General features: G+C 42.0%; 1 protein-coding gene across 10 annotated transcripts in view; it reads right to left on the bottom strand.

The window, feature by feature from the left end:
* The window catches only part of shroom3 (shroom family member 3), an 85,641-nt gene that overhangs the window by 48,099 nt on the left and 22,883 nt on the right, over window positions 1–14,659 (bottom strand). The gene's annotated exons all lie outside the window — the stretch shown is intronic.

Raw genomic sequence — 14,659 nt, forward strand, 5'->3', positions numbered from 1 at the left:
CGTGACTCGAGGTGATATTTGATGGGCCTTCAGGCTAAAAACAACATCATGGCTGCAGTTCTATCAACTCAGAGTGGATGGTGGTACCGAGCCCGGTTCTGTCTGTTCAGTCAAGCGTTCCTCATATATTAAAATGTCTGTGGTTTCATCATCTATCGTTTAAATCATTCACATACCATGCTTGATGTGAACGCAGCACAGAGATGGTGGACCAGAACAGTCTAACAGATAAACAAACATCAACACATCCTCCTCATGTGGAAATCCAAGCAGTTAACCAAAACTACTGTAACGTCTCTTTCCTAGATTCAAACATCCCCAGGTTCACGTCGGGCTTCGTCCAAGTTCAGGGGGTCTGAGGTACCACAGGTGGCCCCAGAGCCGTAGCTTGGAGACCAAGAGGAGACCCACAGAGGTCCACTTTAGTGAAAATAACTGCTTGGGGTATTTTTGCTAGGGATTTGAGGCAGCAGTGACTCAGGAGGTAGAGTGGATTGCCTTGCTATCAGAGGACTGTAGGATAGATTTCAGCTCCTGCCACGGCATTCTGCTGTTGTGTCGTTGGGCAAGACACTTCACCCGACTAGCCTGTGTTGGTGGTAAAATGGTAAATGGCCTGTATTTGATATAGCGCCTTCTAGAGTCCTGGAACCCCCCAAGGTGCTTTACAACACAATCAGTCATTCACACATTCACACACACATTCACACACTGGTGGGGATGAGCTACGATGTAGCCACAGCTGCCCTGGGGCGCACTGACAGAGGCGAGGCTGCCGAGCACTGGCACCACCGGTCCCTCCGACCACCACCAGCAGGCAACGTGGGTTGCGTGTCTTGCCCAAGGACACAACGACAGAGACAGGCTGAGCGGGGCTCGAACCTGCAACCTTTCAATTACGGGGCGAGCACTTAACTCTTGTGCCACCGTCGCCCTCTGGTGGGAGTCAGAGGCGGCCAATGGCAGCATGGCCTCTGTCAGACCACCCCAGGGCGGCTGTGGCTACAGAGTAGCTTACAATCACCAGCAGTTTGTGAATGTTAGAGTGCGTCAATAATGGAAAGCGCTTTGAGGGTCTAGAAAAGTGCTCTATAAATTCAATCTGTGGGTTATCATTATGATTTAAATATCAAATAAATATCAGTATCATCTACATAACGTTTTATTTTAGGCTAACTATTCCAAGAAATGACTCAAAGTTTTAAAAAGAGAAATAAACTAAATCCAAAACAAATTCCTGTTATCTTAATCTGGCTCCCCTGATCTTGGCCTTGAGGCTGAAGATCTTCAAAACCCACCAGGAGGAGCATGCAGACAGCTGCTCTGACAATGTTTTCATGGACTTAGTAATTACTTAGCTCAGAGAAATTCCATGTTACCTTCAAATTTGTGTAGTACATTGTACTAAATTAGTATTCCATGTTTTCTTGTAGCTAGAAATTCCCTGTTACCTTTCCTTAGGAATGCCCTGATGCCATCATTGTAATACACTGTAGTTTTGCTGTTTGGGTTACGTTATTTCTGTGTTTTTAGACTAAAGATATTAAATGTGTTACACATGGAAAACAGCTGTAAGGTCAAAATATTAAAAATTTCATCATTCTGGGCAGAAACATAAATCAATAAAAGGTTTATAAACTTCTTTGGTGTGTTCTTGCTGTGTTGAAATTCTAATTCCATCTTTAAGTTATTTTTAAAACAGAAAGGTTTTATTTACCTGCAACGTTTCGTTTGTGGCTGCAAACTTCGTCAGGCTGACTGAGCCACTGACCCAATGACCAGCCTACGCATGAAATGTTTTTAAATAAAACCTTTCTGTGTTTTAAAAAGAACTGAAAGATAGAATTAGGTTTATAAACTACAACATCCTATCATGGTAATGAAAAAAATAACCAAACAACAAAAAAATTAAAAACCAAGAAAAGAAACCTTGTTATAAATTATAATTAAAAAGGGCTTCAGAATAACATTCAAAGTATTTAAAGTAAGAACAGTTTCTTCTCTCCACCCAGCAGCATCAATTAATATAGTACAACACACACACACACACACACACACACACACACACACACACACACACACACACACACACACACACACACACACACACACACACACACACACCCCAGATTATATTATTAGGAGAGGACATTCCAGAGCTGACGAGTTGGACACCAGAACTTTAATCTGCACAAAACCTCACACTGGTGCTCAGATAAAAGGCAATTTAAAGAAACCAGTCCAACTGGTCCGAGGAAAGTGTGGTAGTGACACACACACACACACACACACACACACACACACACACACACACACACACACACACACACACACACACACACACACACACACACACACACCTAGGTTCAGCTGTTTTCAGGCAGCTAGTCTGAGCAAGGAATTCAGGGTAATATGTCCAAATGTGTGAGACACGAGGGACAGGCTTTCAGTTTATATTCAATAAACCCAAAGGTAGAGACAAAATGCCCAAAAAGCATTTGATGCTGCTATCAGAGAAACAGAAGATGAGCAACAGTTTGTGATGTTTTCTGAGCTGTTGGACGTCGGGCTGTCCTCTCTGCAACCTTTGACCCCTCCACCAGCTGATAGGCTGTGGGTGTTTTTAAAGCCTGCAGATATTGAGTCAATGGAAGAGCTACTTCGAGAACCAATGACCCGATGACCAGCCTACACTCACACTGAGACCTTTGACCCTTTATAGGGTGACTTGCCTTAAAGTCTTGACTTGCTGCCTAAACCAGAAGTGTTTCTACAGATTAGAAAAAAGTTGAAAATGTGCACAAAAAATACAATAAGAACAAAAGCAGAAAAGTATAAACATGAAAAATTCTGAAAAACACCTAAAACAAGTTATAAAATAGCAATAAAAATAATTCTCAGTATTTCAGGAGACCCAATTCCGTAGCCGCCTCTCATCTCAACAAAGGTTCCTCCACAGCTTTAGCTTGCTACCAGTAGACGTGATCATTCATCTGGTTGTCTACGGAAGGCTTAACTTAAGAGACTTTACATAAAACAACCAGGATGGATGTCGACATAAATGAGGTTAAAAGCAGCCAGAAACCCAAAGTCTGAAAACTTTTTTTAACCTGAAGCATCTGTAAAAGTAGAAAATCAGTAAGGACATCGTTGTCCTGTAGTCGACTAGCTTGGCCAACCAGACTAAATAAATGTACCGGTAAATAAATGTATTATTTAGTCTGGTAATGCTCCATTGATGGCTCTCGGTCGTGGGGCGGGTTCTACCGCTGTCTTTCAAACGATCTCCGCACGCTACTGGACAATGAACAACGTGACGTACTCACAATGGATGTCGGTAAACGAGGTGGTCCGCTGTTGAAGAAGATGAACATACATCCTTTTTTTCTAAAGAAAATAACTGAAATACATCCATCTGCTCCTGATTCTAATAACGCCCAAGTCCAAATAGTCCAAAATTCAAACGAGCTGTCGCCATCTTTTTCCACTCTGTTGCATCATCCCGCCCACCAGACGAATAGAGGGCCCTGATTGGCCCACAAAACGGATAAAGAATTGTGACTGGTTCCCAAAGCACATAGAGAGCTATGATTGGCCCACCATTATGGACAAATCACAGCTCTCTATGTGTTTGAACTGTGATTGGCCAGCCAGGATACTGCTAGGGGCTGCAGAGGCTACAAGTGGAGCGTTCCTAGACCAAACTTTGCAAAGCAAGAATTTGGTCTAGTTCACTAGGCTAGTAGTCAACCTCACCAGGGAGCAAAAGAGCATAAATGCTTGTTGATTACTTGAAATTAAATATCACCTTACACCAGTGGTTCCCAATTAGTGGGGCATGGCCACCCCGGGGGGCGTGGGGCCTTACGCCATCTTGGTAGGGATAAAATCACACATGTTATCTTCACATGTTTATTCCTTTTAATGAACTGATGCATTACAAACAAAAACATATTTCTGTCTAAACTGAATCCACACATCTCTCTACATGAAAGGTAGCTTGTGACTGATGACCATCTCATCTTTAAAGACCATGCTGCCTCCATGACTTGTTCGTGCAGCTTTGCGTTTTTTAACATCAGAAAGATCAGGCCATACCTGACTCTACACACCACCCAGCTCCTGATGCAGCAACTGCTCGAAGCCCTCTTGTTTATTTATGAACTTATTTTCTTTAACTGGTTTCCCAGCCTGGGCTGTGAAACATCTGCAAATGGTTCAGAATGCAGTGATGCATCCGGTCTTCCATCAGCCTAGGATACACCACATCACCTCCCGGTTCACTGAGCTCCACGGCCTACCCTTAGCTACCCAAGTTCAACTCACTGATGTTACTCTACAACGTCCTGAATGGAGCTGCTTGTCCTACGCTCCTCTGACAAGCACCTACTGGTGGTCCCTCGGGCCAAGCTAAAGTCTCGTAGTGAACGTGTATTAGCATTAGCAATTTTAGCACCAAAACTGTGGCATCGACTTCCACTCTGGAAGCTCAAGCACAATAAGGAGCTTTAAAGCTTGGGTTGCTCGCTATCTTAGGACGACTTGAACTGTGTTTGATTGTTTTTTCGTTGTTGGACCCATACGCATTTACCCGGACTGCTTTCTAGAGTATTGTGCAGGCTAGTTGACATGCCACTGTATCAGAACTCACTTTTTAATGTTTTATGAGTTTTCATTTTATCTGGGATGTTCTTTAACCTATCTTATTTATGGAGCGTTTTTATCTGTGTTTTCATATTTTTGCCTGTGTCCAGCACTTAGAACCATTGTGACCAGTGGTGGTAAAGCGTTTAACCCTCCCACTGTCTTCATGGGTGACCCTGCAAAGAAAGTTGACCATTGAGCAGGGTTGATGGTTTATCCCTGGAGGTCCATGTGGCAGGGGTGAGGTTGTGCTCACTCCTCACCCCTGCCACGTGGACCCAAGGAATAAACCATCAACCCTGCTCAATGGTCAACTTTCCTCACGGGGTCACCCATTAGACAGTGGGAGTGTTAATACATGAAATAAATGAAATGGTCAAATCTAATTGAACCCTCTTGCTAAGACTTACATCATTACTCTGTCCCTTGTGTCATCAAAGGCTAACACAGCATAACGCAACGCATCAAAACTGGGTCTCGTCAAAGTGTGAAAACCCCCGACACCATTGCCAACATCCAGCGGAGCAGCAGCAACAGCACGGCTACTGCTGCCTTCAACAAGAACGCCTTGCTCAATTGTCTTAAGTCTAAAAATGGTCATGGCCCAATCCTGACCTGCGAAGTCACAGTGGTGTTGTCGTGGATACGGGTGTGATTCGTGCCTCTGATGACTTCAATCTCTACAGACAAACTCAAACATTCATTCACTGGATTACGTCAAGCAGCAACAAAAGAGGACAAAGACGGAGTTGCTGGAGATGAATGGATGAAGACAAAGACAGAAAGAGAGGCAGAGAGAGAGATGAAGGAGGGGTGGACAACTTACCAGAAGGAAAATTTTAATCTGAGTGTTTGGGAGACGTTTGCATCACATCTAGATTGATATTATAGAGCTAAATATTCCTGAAGTCTTCAAGATCTCATAGAGTTTTCATTTGGACTCTAGATGCTCAGTTTCAGTTCAGTTGTTGTGCCAGAAAAGTAAAGAGAGAGCCAAAGCTCGAAATGGTTTATTTCTTTTAAATATCATTTTTTAAATAATCAATTTTAAAAATTCACATATGAAGTTTATAAGGTCTCTATCTCTTTACCAGGATTTGTACTTTCCTCAGAAGAAGCCTGCCTTCTGCCCCCTGGTGAAGAATCCAACTTCTGCAGGTGCCAGTTTTATTCGTTTTTCTTATTTCATATTATTTATTCAATGAAATATAATCTCAAAGTTATATTGTCAGTTTAAATTTAGCAAAACTGTAAATGTTATTTTATGTGTCTAGTTTTAACCATTTAAAGCCTGAAACGTAAAACAGTTAGAAAATGCAAAATTTAAAGCTAAACTATTATTTTACTAACTAAAAAATAATATGTTGAAAACTTCAGCAATGTTCTTCTTTTATTTTGTTAAATGTTTTGGCTTGTATTATTTTGAGTGTGTGTCTGCTCTGTCTTCTCAAACCGCAGTGCGCCGTGACCATCGACATATAAAAATATGGACACAGCCCGCCCACTGTTCCGCAAGCCAAAATGGGAGGTTCCCACTACTGATTTTTTTGACCATGTCACATTTCTCGTCACGTCCAGACAATCCAAAAATGAGAAAAGAGCTGGAGCTGTTACGGCTGGAACAAATAAACCAGCGTAGCTACTAGCTAACTTAGCTAACTCAAAAAGCTAAGAAGGGCTCCAGGGGCTGGGGTAGCCCACCCACACGGCTGAATGGCTGCCGTGCAAGGCTGTAGTCATGCTGGTCGCCTGTGGAGATCTAATATGAATTGGGACTGTTAAATTACACGCAGAGCCTCAGAACGCTGCGATCGTAGCCGGGCGCCCTGGCCTTTTACATCAGATCATGCTCCACAATTGGAGATCAGCAGGATATTAGCTACATGCTAAACCAAAGCTAACCGAGTTTTTCTGGGCATTTTTAGACAGAAAAACGCAGTAGAGCGACGTCAAAGTGAAGGCATCTCCACCCTGCTCCGTAATGAAATCCTAACTAGGCAAGCTGGCAGAGGATATCAGGCTTCGCTGGTCCACCGTGGTCAAAGATCCGCGAGTCCGCCTTTGTCAACTTAGCTACCGGCGCTGTGTCAACACGGAGCAGAGTCGACACTCCCAGAATGTGGTTGAGTGACTCAAAAGTGAAGCAGAGTCAACTAAAAGAGCTGCGGTGTTTCTGTGGTCTCCCTCAGAGATCCACAAGTGACCAACTGTGATCTAAACTGGTTTACCTCATATCTGAGTGGCAGAACTGAGTCCGTCCACCTGGGAAAAGCAATATAACTCACCCACGATGTCACCTGTGGTGTCCCTCAGGGCTCTGTGCTGGGCCCCACCCTATTCTCTATCCACATTCTTCCCCTTGGCCAGATCATCAGCAGACATGGTTTACCTTGCCACTGGTATGCTGATGATACACAGCTATACTTGAAGACAGCACCCACTTTCTCTGCTCCTTCTCAAACATCTGCATTGACCACCTGTCTGGAGGAGATTGTGGCTTGGATGAAGCTCAATTTTCTTCAGCTAAACAGTTCCAAAGCAGAAGCCATTCATGTAGGCACACCACATCAGCTCTGCTCGTCCACTATCACCAGTATTACTTTTCTGGCCAAAACATTCCCCTTTCCACATCTGTCACCAATTTGGATGTTATAATGGACCCTCAACTGACCTTTCACACCCACATCAAACACCTCTGTAAGACATGATTCTACCACCTTAAGAACATCGCCAAAATCTGCCCTATACTCAGCCTGGCAGATGCAGAGAAGCTCGTCCATGCCTTTGACTCCTCCAGGCTGGACTACTGTAATGCGCTTCCCATTGGGATTCCTGGCAAAAGCATTCAGAGGCTACAATACATCCAGAACACCGCTGCCAGAATCCTGATGAGTGTGCATATATGAGCACATCACCCCCGTTCTGAAAGCTCTTCATTGGCTCCCTGTCCCACTTAGAATCGAAAATAAGGTCTCCCTCCTCACTTATCAGTGCATTCAAGGTTATGCCCCCCTTTAGCTAAAGGAACTTCTCACAATCCCAAACACACGCATCCTCCATTCTAGTGCTTTGTAAATAATAAAGTACAGAAATATAATTTTACTTACTGATAAAAAAAAGCAGAAACTGCTTGGATGGTCTGTTAGTGCAGTCAGTAACCACCGCTTACCCTCTTTGTCCAAATAATTCCATGATTAACATCCAAACACAAACACACGGAGGACACGGCTAAAATTCAGAGTCGAAATTGCCGAACATCTACACTCAACAAAAATATAAACGCAACACCTTTGTTTCTGCTCCGTTTTTTTCATGAGATTGACTTAAACATCTAAAATTCATTCCAGATACACAATATCACCATTTCTCTCAAACATTGTTCACAAATCAGTCTAAATGTGTGATAGTGAGCACTTCTACTTTGCACAGATAATCCATCCCACCTCACAGGTGTGCCACATCAAGATGCTGATCTGACATCATGAGTAGTTTACAGGTGTACCTTATACTGCCCACAATAAAAGGCCACCCTGGAATGTGCAGTTTTGTCTCACAGCAAAATGCCACAGATGCCACAAGCATTGAGGGAGTGTGCAATTGGCATGCTGACAGCAGGAATGTCAACCAGATCTGTTGCTTGTGCATTGAATGTTAATTTCTCCACCATAAGTAGTCTCCAAAGGCATTTCAGAGAATATGGCAGTACATCCAACCGGCCTCACAACCGCAGACGACGTGTAACCACACCATCCCAGGACCTCCACATCCAGCAGGTTCACCTCCAAGATCGTCTGAGACCAGCCACTCAGACAGCTGCTGAAACAATTGGTTTGCATAACCAAACATTTTCTGCACAAACTGTCAGAAACCATCTCAGGGAAGTTCAACTGCATGCTCGCCGTCCTCATCGGGGTCTTGACCTGATTCCAGCTCGTCGCCGTAACAGACTTGAGTGGGCAAATGCTCACATTCGATGTTAATAGTTCCTACTTGCCTGCCTGTTTGTCTCACCCACGTTGGATCCTCACCTTGTCTCCGCTTCGTCCACCGGCGCGTATGACAGAATGAACCGACCTCTGTCATATGCGCCGGTGGACGAAGCGGAGACAAGGTGAGGATCCAACGTGGGTGAGACAAACAGGCAGGCAAGTAGGAACGATTAACACAGGTTTATTAAGCACGCGGACACTGGAACAATGAACCGACACAAGACACAGAACAGAAGGGGTTTAAATACAGGAGGACCGGGAGCTAAGGTGATTGGGAAAACGAGAGGCAGGTGGGAGTAATTAACGAGACAAGGCTGAACCAAACAGGGAGACAGGACAGGGTGTGACAAACATCACCTCATGTTTCAGCAAGATAATGCACGGCCCCATGTTGCAAGGATCTGTACACAATTCTTGGAAGCTGAAAATGTCCCAGTTCTTGCATGGCCAGCATACTCACCGGACATGTCACCCGTTGAGCATGTTTGGGATGTGCTTGACCGGCCTATACGACAGCGTGTACCAGTTCCCACTAATATCTAACAACTTCGCACAGCCATTGAAGAGGAGTGGACCAACATTCCACAGGCCACAATTGACATTCTGATAAACTCTATGCGAAGAAGATGTGTTGCACTGCATGAGGAAAATGGTGGTCACACCAGATACTGACCGGTTCTGAGTCCTCACACCCCCAATAAAGCAACAAACTGCACATTCCAGGGTGGCCTTTTATTGTGGGCAGTCTAAGGTACACCTGTGCACTACTCATGATGTCAGATCAGCATCTTGATGTGGCACACCTGTGAGGTGGGATGGATTATCTCAGCAAAGCACAGGTGCTCACTATCACACATTTAGACTGATTTGTGAACAATGTTTGAGAGAAATGGTGATATTGTATATCTGGAAAGAATTTTAGATCTTTAAGCCCATCTCATGAAAAATCGGAGCAGAAACAAAGGTGTTGTGTTTATATTTTTGTTGAGTGTATTAACGTGAGGCTGAGGCCTTTCCCCAGAGCTCGCTCTGAAGTCATGTGGCTCTGATGCTCATTAATTATTCAGAATTTTAAGCATTAATTTCAACTTAAACAGAAGAGTTACAAAAGAATTCACCCCCTCAGAGTTGTCATGAATGTAAACTGGATCTATAAAACCTTCATTGTTTTTTTTTAACCATGCTGTAAACATGTTTATTTCTGCTGTAAAAAAAGGCATTTTTAACATGGGAGTCAATGAGGATTTGCTCACTTCTGCAGCCAGCTCCTAGTGGACGAAGATGGAACTGCAATTTTAGCCCCTCCTCCTAGAAAATAAAGACCATAATGGCCCCTTGGTCGTGGTGGATGGCTGCTTATACTGAGCCAGGATCCTCTGGAGGTTTCTTCCTGTTAAAAGGGAGTTTTCCTCTCCACTGTCACTACATGCTTGCTTAGTATGAGGATTGATGTAAAGACACTAGTCAGTGACTCGATGCAACCTGCTGACTTTCTTTAGAAATGAAACTTGTAACTAATTGGCATGATGAACTAAGTGGCGTGTTAACTTTGTGAAGTGCCTTGAGACGACTTGTCGTGATTTGGCGCTTTATAAATAAACTAAACTGAATTGAAACACATGTTATATAAAGTGAGACGAAGAGGTTAAGATATGGCAACTTAGAAGTGGGGCGTGGACGGGAACCTGGAGGTTTTTTTTAACCTCAGTACTGATGAACACATTTCACCCTCCAACAGGAATGCTACCAAACGGTGGATTAAGACGTTCTGCAGCGACAAACAATAATGAACAACAAGAACCAGCAGGTGCCTAGTGTCTGGAGTGTCACATTGCTCCTTTTGTCTTTCTGCCTCAGAAACAATAAAATTCTTGAGTGTAACGTGACCCAGGAGAAGTAAAGACGGCTGCTCGGTGAGGATTAGAAGAAAACTCTGGCAAAACAGCTGCAAGATGCACGACAGGGATTATTAACAAGTAATGAACACAAGCGCACCAATGCCCAGTCTGCAGAGGGCTGGAAACTCCAAACCACCAATACGGAAGACAGAAGCTGCCAATTCATGAAAAAACACAATAAATTAATACATACTGGGTCAAGTTTCTTTTTATTTCTGCATGAACGTATTAATTTCGCCCCTAGTTTCTTTCCAAAGCATTTTATGTGTTGTCTAACTTTCCTTCAACGTTTTTGACTGTTAATACACATCTATGTGCATTTTCGCTCTTTTATGCAACTTCGAAAGTTTGTTCGGTTAGCAACAATAACAACCTTAGTTCAAGTAGATCTATTATCAATTTCTAAATCACAAACTATCGTTTTATTTGACACCTGATATCAGGTTTTCCTCATGAGGTGAGATTAGCGCTACTCACCTGTCGTGTGTGTGTGTGTGTGTGTGTGTGTGTGTGTGTGTGTGTGTGTGTGTGTGTGTGTGTGTGTGTGTGTGTGTGTGTGTGTGTGTGTGTGTGTGTGTGTGTGTGTGTGTGCGTCAGAAGGCTGAACAATAACCTGTAGAATAATGAAAGTCATCATGCAAGAGCAGCTTCTCTGTGGTGGACCACACCAGCTTCTGCCACAATAAATAATAATAATAATAATAATAATAATAATGATGATGATGATCATGATAATAACAATAATGATGATGATGATGATAATAATAATGATGATGATCATGATAATAATAATAATAATAATAATAATAATGATCATGATAATAATAATAATGATGATGATGATCATGATAATAACAATAATAATAATAATAATGATGATGATGATCATGATAATAATAATAATAATAATGATGATCATTATAATAATAATAATAATAATGATGATGATCATGATAATAATAATAATAATAATAATGATCATGATAATAATAATAATAATGATGATGATCATTATAATAATAATAATAATAATAATAATAATAATGATGATGATCATTATAATAATAATAATAATAATAATAATAATAATAATAATGATCATGATAATAATAATAATGATGATGATGATCATGATAATAACAATAATAATAATAATAATGATGATGATCATGATAATAATAATAATAATAATAGTAATAATGATGATGATGATCATGATAATAATAATAATAATAATGATGATCATTATAATAATAATAATAATAATAATGATGATGATCATGATAATAATAATAATAATAATGATCATGATAATAATAATAATAATAATGATGATCATTATAATAATAATAATAATAATGATGATGATCATGATAATAATAATAATAATAATAATAATAATAATAATAATAATCATGACAATAATAATAATAATAATAATAATAATAATGATGATCATTATAATAATAATAACAATAATGATGATGATGATCATTATAATAATAATATTAATAATAATAACAAAAATAAATAACATTTTAATTTCCTTTCTGAACTATTTCTGTTGAGTTTTAATGTTTAAACCTGTTAGCTTGTTACTGACAGCAGCTACGTTTAAGTTCCACTTCCTGTTGTGACTGAACGCTGCTGCAGCATGGAGGAGTAGTTCTCAGTCATCCTGGACATGATCATCCTGAGAGTTGTAGCTGAAAACAGCTGGACGTTTCTGGATATGTTGGAGACGTTTAGCCTCTCATCCCAGAGGCTGCTTCCAGACTTTAGTCGTGGTCAGAAACAAACACACTGGTTGTGCTGCAAGTCGTCTTCTTTTTGTCTCCAAAACATGTTTTTGTCTAAATGAAGGTGATGTTGTTGTTCATAGAGTTAAAATTCATGTTGAAGTTAAGATTATTTCATCAAGTAGGACCTGTGGTTAGCTGGCTCGTCTAAAACATGTCATGTCTTGAAAGAATCGGAATCGGGAATCGATTCGAAACAAGGAATTGGAATTGGAATCGTTCAAAATCAAACGATGCCCAACCCTAATCATAGGTCATCATCATCAGGGTGTTAATGTGTGTGTGGTTGGGAGAATGATTCACTGTAGTGTAAAGTGCTTTGGAGTCCTCTGAAAGGCCTATACAAGTGTGGGTCGGAAGGGTGAGAAGCTCGGTCATCCAGGAGGGGCTCGGAGTAGACCCGCTGCTCCTCCACATCAAGAGGGGCCAGTTGATGTGGTTTGGGCATCTGGTCAGGATGCCTCCTAGACGCCTTCCTGGTGAGGTTTTCTGGGCACGTCCAACCGGGAGGAGACATAAAGAGAGACTCAGGACACGGAGGGACTGTCTCTCGGCTGGCCAGGGAATGCCTTAGGATTCCCCCGGAGAAGCTGGCCTGAGTAGCAGAGAAGAGGAAAGTCTGGGCCTTTTGGCTTAGGCTGCTACCTCCGTGACCCGAGTCCGGATAATCGGAAGAGAATGAATGAATGGATGGATGGATGGATGGATGGATGGATGGATGAATGGATGGATGGATGGATGGATGGATGGATGGATGGATGGATGGATGGATGGATGGATGGATGGATGGTTCAGGGAGCATGAGACATATTTTCACACATGGATCGGCCACCAGAGAGTCCAGGCCTTAACCTCATTGAGAATCTTTGGGATGTGCTGGAGAAGGATTTGTGTCGGTTTTTTCATTCATCTTTAGGTGTAATTTAAACAGATTTCAACAAATATTTTTGTAACATTTAATAATTTACAAGTAATTTACTAAACGTCCACCTCAGTGGACAGCGAGTATTCTGAACATGAAATATGTTGGCTTGACTTACTGAAGTCCAAAAGGAGGAGGGGCTCGCATGCAATAAAGTTTTCAACAGCTGTGCTTAATAGCAAATAGCCAACATGCCACCCAGCTCCTGGTGCAATCTACTGTCATCTCCCGCCTCGATGACTGCAACGCCCTTCTATCTGGTCTTCCAGGCTGTACTGTGAGACCTCTTCAAATGGTCCAGAACGCAGCGGCGCGTCTGGTCTTCAATCAGCCTAAAAGAGCACACGTCACCCCTCTGTTCATTGAGCTCCACTGGCTACCGCTAGCAGCACGCGTCAAATTCAAATTGCTAACACTAGCATACAAAGTCCGAGACGGTACGGCTCCCATCTACCTGAATCCTCTTGCAAAGGCTTACGTCTCGGCCCGGCCGCTCCGGTCATCACAGGATTGTCGGCTAGCAGTGTCTACACCACGCTCAGGACAATCCAGGCTCTTCTCATGCATCGTTCCACAAATGTGGAATGACCTTCCTAACACTACCAGAACTGCGGCTTCCTTTTCTATTTTCAAGAAACTCCTGAAGACCCTGCTCTTCAGAGAGCATCTTCTAAACTAGCACCCTCCCTGCACCCATCCCCCCTCTCTACTGTCCACTCCTTGTTCCCTCCTCTCCATGATTGATGTCAAGTTGTTGTTGTTGTTGTTATTGTTAGCCTCAAGGGCAACATGCCGATTATCACTTGTAAGTCGCTTTGGACAAAAGCATCTGCTAAATACATAAACATAAATAAAGAATATAAATTTTGAGTACTTGTCCGCTGTAGTGACCATTATGCATCAAAGGGTTAATTATCTTTCATGGTTATGATAGATTACTGTTTTGTTTTATGATCCCTTTATGACTTTATGATTTGTTTTGTTGTTCTTTGTGATTTTTCTTTCTGTGGTAAGCACAATAGACATAAACTTCACTTACAGTGTGTGACTTTTTTGGCCAGGATGTGTGTATTATCTCAATATCTGTAGAAGTGACGGAGAAAAAATACAACGTTTATAAAGCAGGATTAGCCACGGCGGCTATCTTGAATCACATGTTTTAATCTATCTGGTGATGTAAACATGAACGGCTGCCCTTTGCCTTTTTCAGTGACCCACTGCCATTTATAACTTACAGATAAGTAAGGACTGGAGAGTCTCTCTCAACATGCAGATTTAAAATCACATTCATCAAGCTAAGATAAAACCTGCTAGTGGCTGCCGGTTTCATGTGGGACGACCTTTTGAAGAGAATTCATCACAAACACAAAACAGAAACGAGTTCATCAGAAGATGCATGTGAGGAAA

This window comes from Nothobranchius furzeri, chromosome 6 (assembly GCF_043380555.1).
Source record: "Nothobranchius furzeri strain GRZ-AD chromosome 6, NfurGRZ-RIMD1, whole genome shotgun sequence".
Taxonomy (NCBI): domain Eukaryota; kingdom Metazoa; phylum Chordata; class Actinopteri; order Cyprinodontiformes; family Nothobranchiidae; genus Nothobranchius; species Nothobranchius furzeri.